Source organism: Mustela putorius, unplaced genomic scaffold, assembly GCF_011764305.1.
Source record: "Mustela putorius furo isolate JIRA1106 unplaced genomic scaffold, ASM1176430v1.1 tig00000275_pilon_pilon_pilon, whole genome shotgun sequence".
NCBI classification, from domain to species: domain Eukaryota; kingdom Metazoa; phylum Chordata; class Mammalia; order Carnivora; family Mustelidae; genus Mustela; species Mustela putorius.
Genome location: NW_025421341.1, coordinates 2473568 through 2480968, shown reverse-complemented (window position 1 = coordinate 2480968; position 7401 = coordinate 2473568).

Below are 7401 nucleotides of genomic sequence, written 5' to 3'. Positions count from 1 at the left end.
AAACTAAGGGTTGCTGGAGGGGAGGGGGGCCGGAGGATGGGTTAACTGAATGATGGACATTGGGGAGGGCACATGATGTAAAGAGCATGGGGTATTATATACTACTGATGATCACAGAACTAAGAATACACTATATGTTAATTAATTTAAATTTTAAAAAGAGTGTAAATTGATGCAATCACTTTGAAAAAGAGGCAGAACTGACCAGAACTAAACATATGAAAAGCTATGACCAGCAATTTCACTTTTGAGTGTTTGCCCAACAGAAATGAGTGTACCAAAACATGCATTCAAGAATATACATAATACTCCAGTAATAATAACACACTGGAAATACTGCAAATGTCCATCAACATTAGAATAAATAAATAAGTTGTGATTCTATTAATTTATTGGAATATAACTCAAAAAGGAAAAAGAATCAATTACTACTATAAGCAAAAACATGGATGAATCTTGCAGACAAAAGTAGCCCAGGGTGCCTGGGTGGCTTAGTGGGTTAAGCCTCTCCCTTCGGCTCAGGTTGTGATCCCAAGGTCCTGGGATCGAGCCCAGCATCGGGCTCTCTGCTCAGCAGGGAGCCTGCATCCCGCCCCCCTCTCTCTGCCTGCCTCTCTGCCCACTTGTGATCTCTGTTTGTCAAATAAATAAATAAAGTCTTAAAAAAAAAAAAAAAGTAGCCCAGAACAAAAGGGGGTGTATCATAAGATTCCATATATACATGAAGTTTGAAAACAGGGAACAGGGCCTGTCATGAAGGAGTCAAAATAATGGTAGACTTGGGAATATTGCCTGACAGGAAGTGCAGAGGAACCTCTGGGGGGCTAAAAAATGTCTTATTTCTTTATCTGGATGGTGGTTACAGGGATGCATACATATTTGGATTTTATCAAGCTGTACTTAAAATATGAGGAATTCTTATATGTAAGTTAGAGGCTAATATAAATATCAAAAAATTTAAAATCTAATTTGCTTAAAACAAAACATGGTCTTTGAAATATGACAAATCTATCTCCTTATCCTGGCTCTGCCACTTCTTGGTTAAATGACCTTTGGCAATCTCACCAGTATGAGTCTCACTTTTTTCATTCGTAGGATAGGGATAAAGCCTTTCTCATGCAGTGTTTTTTATGTTAAATGAGATAATGTGATTCTAACATACTGCTTTGCATTTGGTAAGTTCTCAGTTTCCCCTTCCTTTCCCCTGCTGTTCTGGTAGAGTGGCCTCCTTGTTCCTATACATTGTCTTTAGGAAGCCACCAGATCTCAGACCTATTCTAGGGAAAGGTGATTGACTTAACCTAACTCTCGTAGAACAGATTACCAAATCACCTATTTCCTCAGATCCCTTTGGAAAACTCTTCTGGGAATGATTCTCTCATCTGTCCATCCATCCATCTGTCCATCCATCCATCTGTCCATCCATCTATTCATCCAACCGTCCTTCCACCCAATCAATAATTATTGAGTTGTTAGTTTGTGCCAGGCACCATGATAGGTGCTGGGAAAATGCTGGTGTAAAAGCAGACACAGTTCCTGGTCCTTGGGAATTTACAATCTTGTTGGGAAGACAAGCAGTAAACAAATAAATCCATCATTATTAATTATGATAAAAAGTACTATAAAGAACACAGGGAAAGCCTCTCACAGGTTGTAACATCTAAAGTGAGAACCGAAGGTAGAAAAGCAGCCAGTCATTGGAAGATCAGAGGGAAAACTGCACTATCCTATCATTGAAGTCTTGTAACATCCAAAATAATTACACAGTAAACATTAAAGACATACTCAACGCCCGCAAGAGTCTTCTCACATGTGAACGCCAACTGTAACATCCACTCTGCTTCTCAGAAGAGATTTTTTGCAGACTTCCTGTTTCTTAAAAGTTAAACTACCAGATAAGTAACTTTCCACTACAGGAAGACAAACTCATTTGTGTAATGAGTTATGGAGATGGGACGTTTGGGAAATAAGAAATGGAAACAGGTAACCCAGTCCCTGAGGCGGTGCCCTGAAAAGGCCATGGGACTTGCTGCGTGAGGTCCAAGTCTGTCTCCATTCCACCGTATGACCTCAAGCAGGTCACTTCACTTCTCTGAACCTGAGTTTCCTCATGCGAGAAGCAGGAGTAATAAAGACTATCTCAAGGTTATGTTTCAAGAATTAAGTAAATGACATTTACAAAGCATCTTGCATGAAAAAGTATGATCATGCTTTATTAAAACATTCCTGTCATTTCACTATAAAAACTTTAATCCTTTGTGCTCATGTAATCTCATTACAGAAGTGTCATATTTTAAAAATAAGTACCCTCCTTTCTCTTAAATGTCTTCCGTGAACCTCGGCTATTGACTTGGAATTCTTAGTTCTGTGTTAGATCTTATTACTTGGGATGGTACATCATTCTGGATTTTCCTAATTCCCCACCCCAAAGTGCCCAGGAAATCCGGAGCAGCAGTGGGGGTCAGCGAGTTGGGAACACAGGAGTGGTAAGTTTTGGGGTAGGCCCAGTGCTATACATGGTTGCAGGCAGAATGACCAAAGGGCTCAGCCTGGCTTTGCCCTCCGGACTTTGGGCCCTGCTGACATATTACAGCCTCTTTTCCTTCCCTGTTGTCCAAGGTGGCTCTATGGTAGGGCCTCTTCTACTCAGAGAAAAGGGTGGGGATGGGGGAGGCGAGAAAGCAGATCAGATCATTTTGCTCATTGGATTTCCCGTCTCGTAGGGGTAGCCCCGAAGGGTTGACAATCTTCGCTTCTAGACCAGGGCCCAGACCTCAATTGGAAAAGTCACTCTCAAGAGTCTTTTTTCCTCATTTGTCTAGTGGGGTGTGGTAAGCCTTGCTCCCAATATCCTCAGGGTAGTTGAGGCTTCGATAAAACACAGCCTGTAGAAGCTCCATGTTAACTAAAATTCCGTACAGACTTTAGGGGCCCTTAGTAGGAATAAATTCTGTGCCACATTCAGCGTACACGGCTGACCTAGAAGCCTTTTAGACCTGCTTGGGCCTGAGTTACTAGAAGGGGATTTTTCTAGGTCGGTGAGTAATAGACAGTGTCTCCAAGGTGTTGCCCATTTTTCCTTTGAAAGGGCAACCTTCTCCGAGATAAACTTTGTAGTGAGAAGAACATGTTTTAAAATTACACAAAACTAGCCTATTCCAATAAATTGTATAACTTATTTGGGAAAATCTAAATGTATTACCGACCTCAGTTAAACCGAGCAAGGCTCCCTGAAGAAAGGGGAACTGATTAAATCTTTATTTCTGCAATTTCCTGTTCTTAGCAAGTGGAGAGAAAGACAAACACCCTGGGTGAGAGACAGGAAGACACAGACTAATGACTTGATGCCTGTGCAGCTTCTCTCAAGTACACCAAGATAATCACCTGCAAAGTGTTAAAAAGCAAAACAAAACCAAAAAAACCCCCTCATTTTAAAAGATGCACCCCGAATTTAGGCTTGAGAAAAACAGGTTATCATTGGTTATCACATGTGCCTGCTTTTTCATTTCTCAACACGTTTCCAAGGGGAGGTGTGCTGATGAACACTTTTCTGTTGACTTCTCCTATAAACAAAACTTTCCTCTGAGACTTAGCTGTGGAGAAATCAGAATCCAGATCCAAGAACCCCTAACTAAACTCAAACCTGGACAAAAAGCATGAAGGGGGGGAGGGGGAAAGACAGGCTATTTTCCTTGTATGTTTTTCCTGGATTATTTCAAGGCACTACTTGAAAGGATCCTTAATTGGAGGTAGTATTTCAATTGTAGGAGAAGATACTTTGTCTGGTTGAAATTAATTTAAGTCCCTAATAATCTGAGCTATCGTCATGAAATGGGAAGCTCTGAAGGGCCTAACTGGCCCACATACTTTTCACCATTGAAGCCTAGCAAGAAAATGGCCAGAATAACATATTTTAAAATTTGCTTGCAAAAACTGTAGAAGGCAGAACCATTCCAGGCCCTAGGAGCTCAGACAGAAAAGCATTATATTTTATATATCGTATAAAATAATAATGAAAAGTACCTCATAGGAACCAGTTCCAAAATCCTTTCTGGATAATTTGGTATGTTTGAAAGCTTGTGTGCTGTTCATGCCTCTTTAAAGCACTCTGTAAAACAAGATACTCTCAAATGTGTCAGAACATTTCTGTTTTGATTGGCTCACAACTGCTCGAGGTACTTGCGATGAGTTATAATGAACTAAGCCCATGGCATGGCGTCATCACTCATTTTCTTCAGCGCCTCTTGCCCATTTTATAGAAATTGCATAACCAGGAAGTAACACAGTGAAAACCTTACACTCTGCTGGTTAAAAGTTCGATCACAATCCCAAAATCGAGCTAAAAGTTTATAGCTATAATAAACATTTTTTTTTCATCTTTCAAAATGCTAAGCGTTTGTTTATGTAGTTACTTGTTTTCTATAGCAGATAAAGCAAGAAATAAGTTTATTTCACTTTTTCTTTCCTTTAGTTAACCATGGTTTGTTTGTGGGATTCCAGAAAGGCTCATGTTAAAATAAACCGAGATCTATAACTACAAAAGTTAACTCAGAAAGCAGTTCTTGGTACAATTTTTCAGAGTTATTAACTGCAAACAATATGGGTCTCTGGATGATTGAAGCTACAAAGGAACATATTTGAAGGATATTGCATAGCTCACAGAACAGAGATCTGGCCTGGAGAACCAGGGTCAAGGCAAGATAACCAAGGAATAGTATACAAAATCACACCCATGGATTTTTTCAGGTGAAGACAACACTCCTGCCGCCCAATGGGATTCTAGGCTACGGTTTGTGCTATAGACACCACTGAGAATAGACAAGGGAGAGGCCACGATGGGGCACCTGGGTAGCTGGGTGGGTTTAAGCCTCTGCCTTCAGCTCAGGTCATGGTCTCAGGATCCTGGGATCAAGTCCTGCATCCGGCTTTCTGCTCAGTGGGGAACCTGCTTCCCCCTCTCTCTGCCTGCCTCTCTGCCTACTTGTGATCTCTCTCGCTCTGTCAAATAAATAAATAAAATCTTAAAAAAAAAAAAAAAAAGGAGAGGCCACGAGAAGTGTCGCTTCAGGGACCTGATTTCCCTGCCACTTCTCCTTCTGTCACTGAGTTGCTCCTGGCTCTAGCCTCACTTGCTCCAGATCAAGGCTCAGGTGTGTACCGGTGGTTGATAGAACCTGGGGTAAAATCGAGTTGCACGTGAGGCTAGAGCGAGAGTATTTGGCACTTTCGCCACCTCAGACTCAAAGGTGAGAAATTCTCCTAATACTGGAGGGAGGAAGATACGATGTATCCATGGCATGACGTAAGTTCCAAAGCAGGGAGCCCAAACTGTTCCTATGATTAGACCAGTAGTTCTCAATTTTTCTAGTTTTCAAAATTACAAAGAACCCCAAAGGGATTTTTACCTATGTGGGTTGTAATTGTCTATTTTCAGCATATAAGAAATTAAAAGAGAAGTTTTAAATGTATTTATTAATTCACTTAAGATAATAAAAATTATACGTTAACATAAATGACATGCTTTATGAAAATCGTTGTATTAAACAAAACAAAAGAAAGTGATGATACAGGAGGCATTTGTTTTACATGTTTTGTAATCTAATTTCTGGCTTAATAGAAAAGAGTCAGGTATAGGCAGATATGAGAACACACCTGCTTTTACACTAATTTGTTGTTATATCACACACTCTGAGTCTCAGGAAAACAGAATTATACACTTGTGAAAGAATAAGAGTGAAAAGGAAATAAATAATTGTGACTTTGGGGACTCCCTAAAAAGGTGTAAAGTCTCCGTACTACAGTTGGAGACTTACTCCATGAAAGATTCACTTTGTGATGGAAATTCGATGGTATATATTATATTGACACATACAATTCTTTGGATCCCCTTCTTTTTAAAAAGATTTTATTTATTTATTTGAGAGAGAAAGAGAGCGAGTGAGCGTGAGTGGGGTGAGGGGCAGAGGGAGAAGCAGACTCCCCACTGAGCAGGAAGCCGGGGCTCCATCCTGGGCTCTGGGTTCATGACCTGGGCCAGAAGGCGGATGTTTAACCGACTGAGCCTCCCAGGCACCCCTCTTTGGATCCTTTTCTGCATTCCTGTCACATACATTTTTATTCAAAATTTGGAAATTTTTCTCAGAGTTTGAGAGGATTGGGCCTGTGTCAAATTGCTTGTATAGTAATTTGCATAGTCTACGAAATAATGACAGACTATATTGGGGTTATTTTCTTTAAAATATTTTATTTATTTGAGGGAAAGAGAGAGAGAGAATCTCCGGCCCGATGAGTGCCCGATGAGCGCAGAGCCCGACACAGGGCGAGATCTCACCACCCTGAGATCATGACCTGGGCCAAAATCGAAAGTTGGATGCTTAACTGACTGAACCAGGCCGGCACACCTGTATTTTGGTTATTTTATGGATTTGTCCTCTCCTTTAGTATCAGAGATGATTTCTGGCTTTAATTTCTGATTCTGTAACTCTAAGTGTGGGTATTTTAAGCAATGAGAGTTATTCATTCTTTTTTTAAAAAAAGATTTATTTAGTTATTTAGTTGACAGACAGAGATCACAAGCAGGCAGAGAGAGAGAGGGAAGCAGACTCCCTGTTGAGCAGGGAGCCCAATATGGGGCTCGATTCCAGGACCCCGAGATCATTAATAGGGTACATTTGTCATAATTAATGAACTGATATTTATTAGCTGATATTAATTCATACTGTTAACTAAAATTCATACTTTATTAAGTTATTGTTCAATGTCATTTTCCTGTTCCAAATTCTCGTGCAAGATACCACAATTAGTCATCACGTTGCCTTAGATACCACTCAATTATGACTGTTTCTCAGAGTTCCCCCCCCCTTTTTTTAACTTAACATATAATGTATTATTGGTTTCAGGGGTGCAGGTCTGTGATTCATCAGTCTTACACAATTCACAGCGCTCACCGTAGCACATACACTCCCCAGTGTCCATCGCCCAGCCGCCCCATCCTTCCTAACCCTCTCCCCTCCAGCAACCCTCAGTTTGTTTCCTGTGATTAAGAGACTTCTCTTGTTTTTTATGATTTTCACAGTTTTAAAGAGACGAGGCAAGAAATTTGGATGTCCCTCAACTGAGGATGTCCTCAACTGGGATTTATCTGGTGTTTTTCTCATGGGTAAATGGGGGTCATGGGTTCTGAGGAGGAAGATGACAAAGGCCAAGTGTCGTTGTCTTTATACCATGTTAAGGGGACGTGTTGTTAATGTGATTTGTGATGATTTGTTAACCTGGACACTTGGCTTGAGGTAAGTGATTGTAATCTGTCTGTCAGAAGTTTTTCACTGTAAAATTAATTTTCCCCCTACCTTTCCACACTGTCCTTTTAGAAGACTGTCACTATGCATAACCCACACTCAA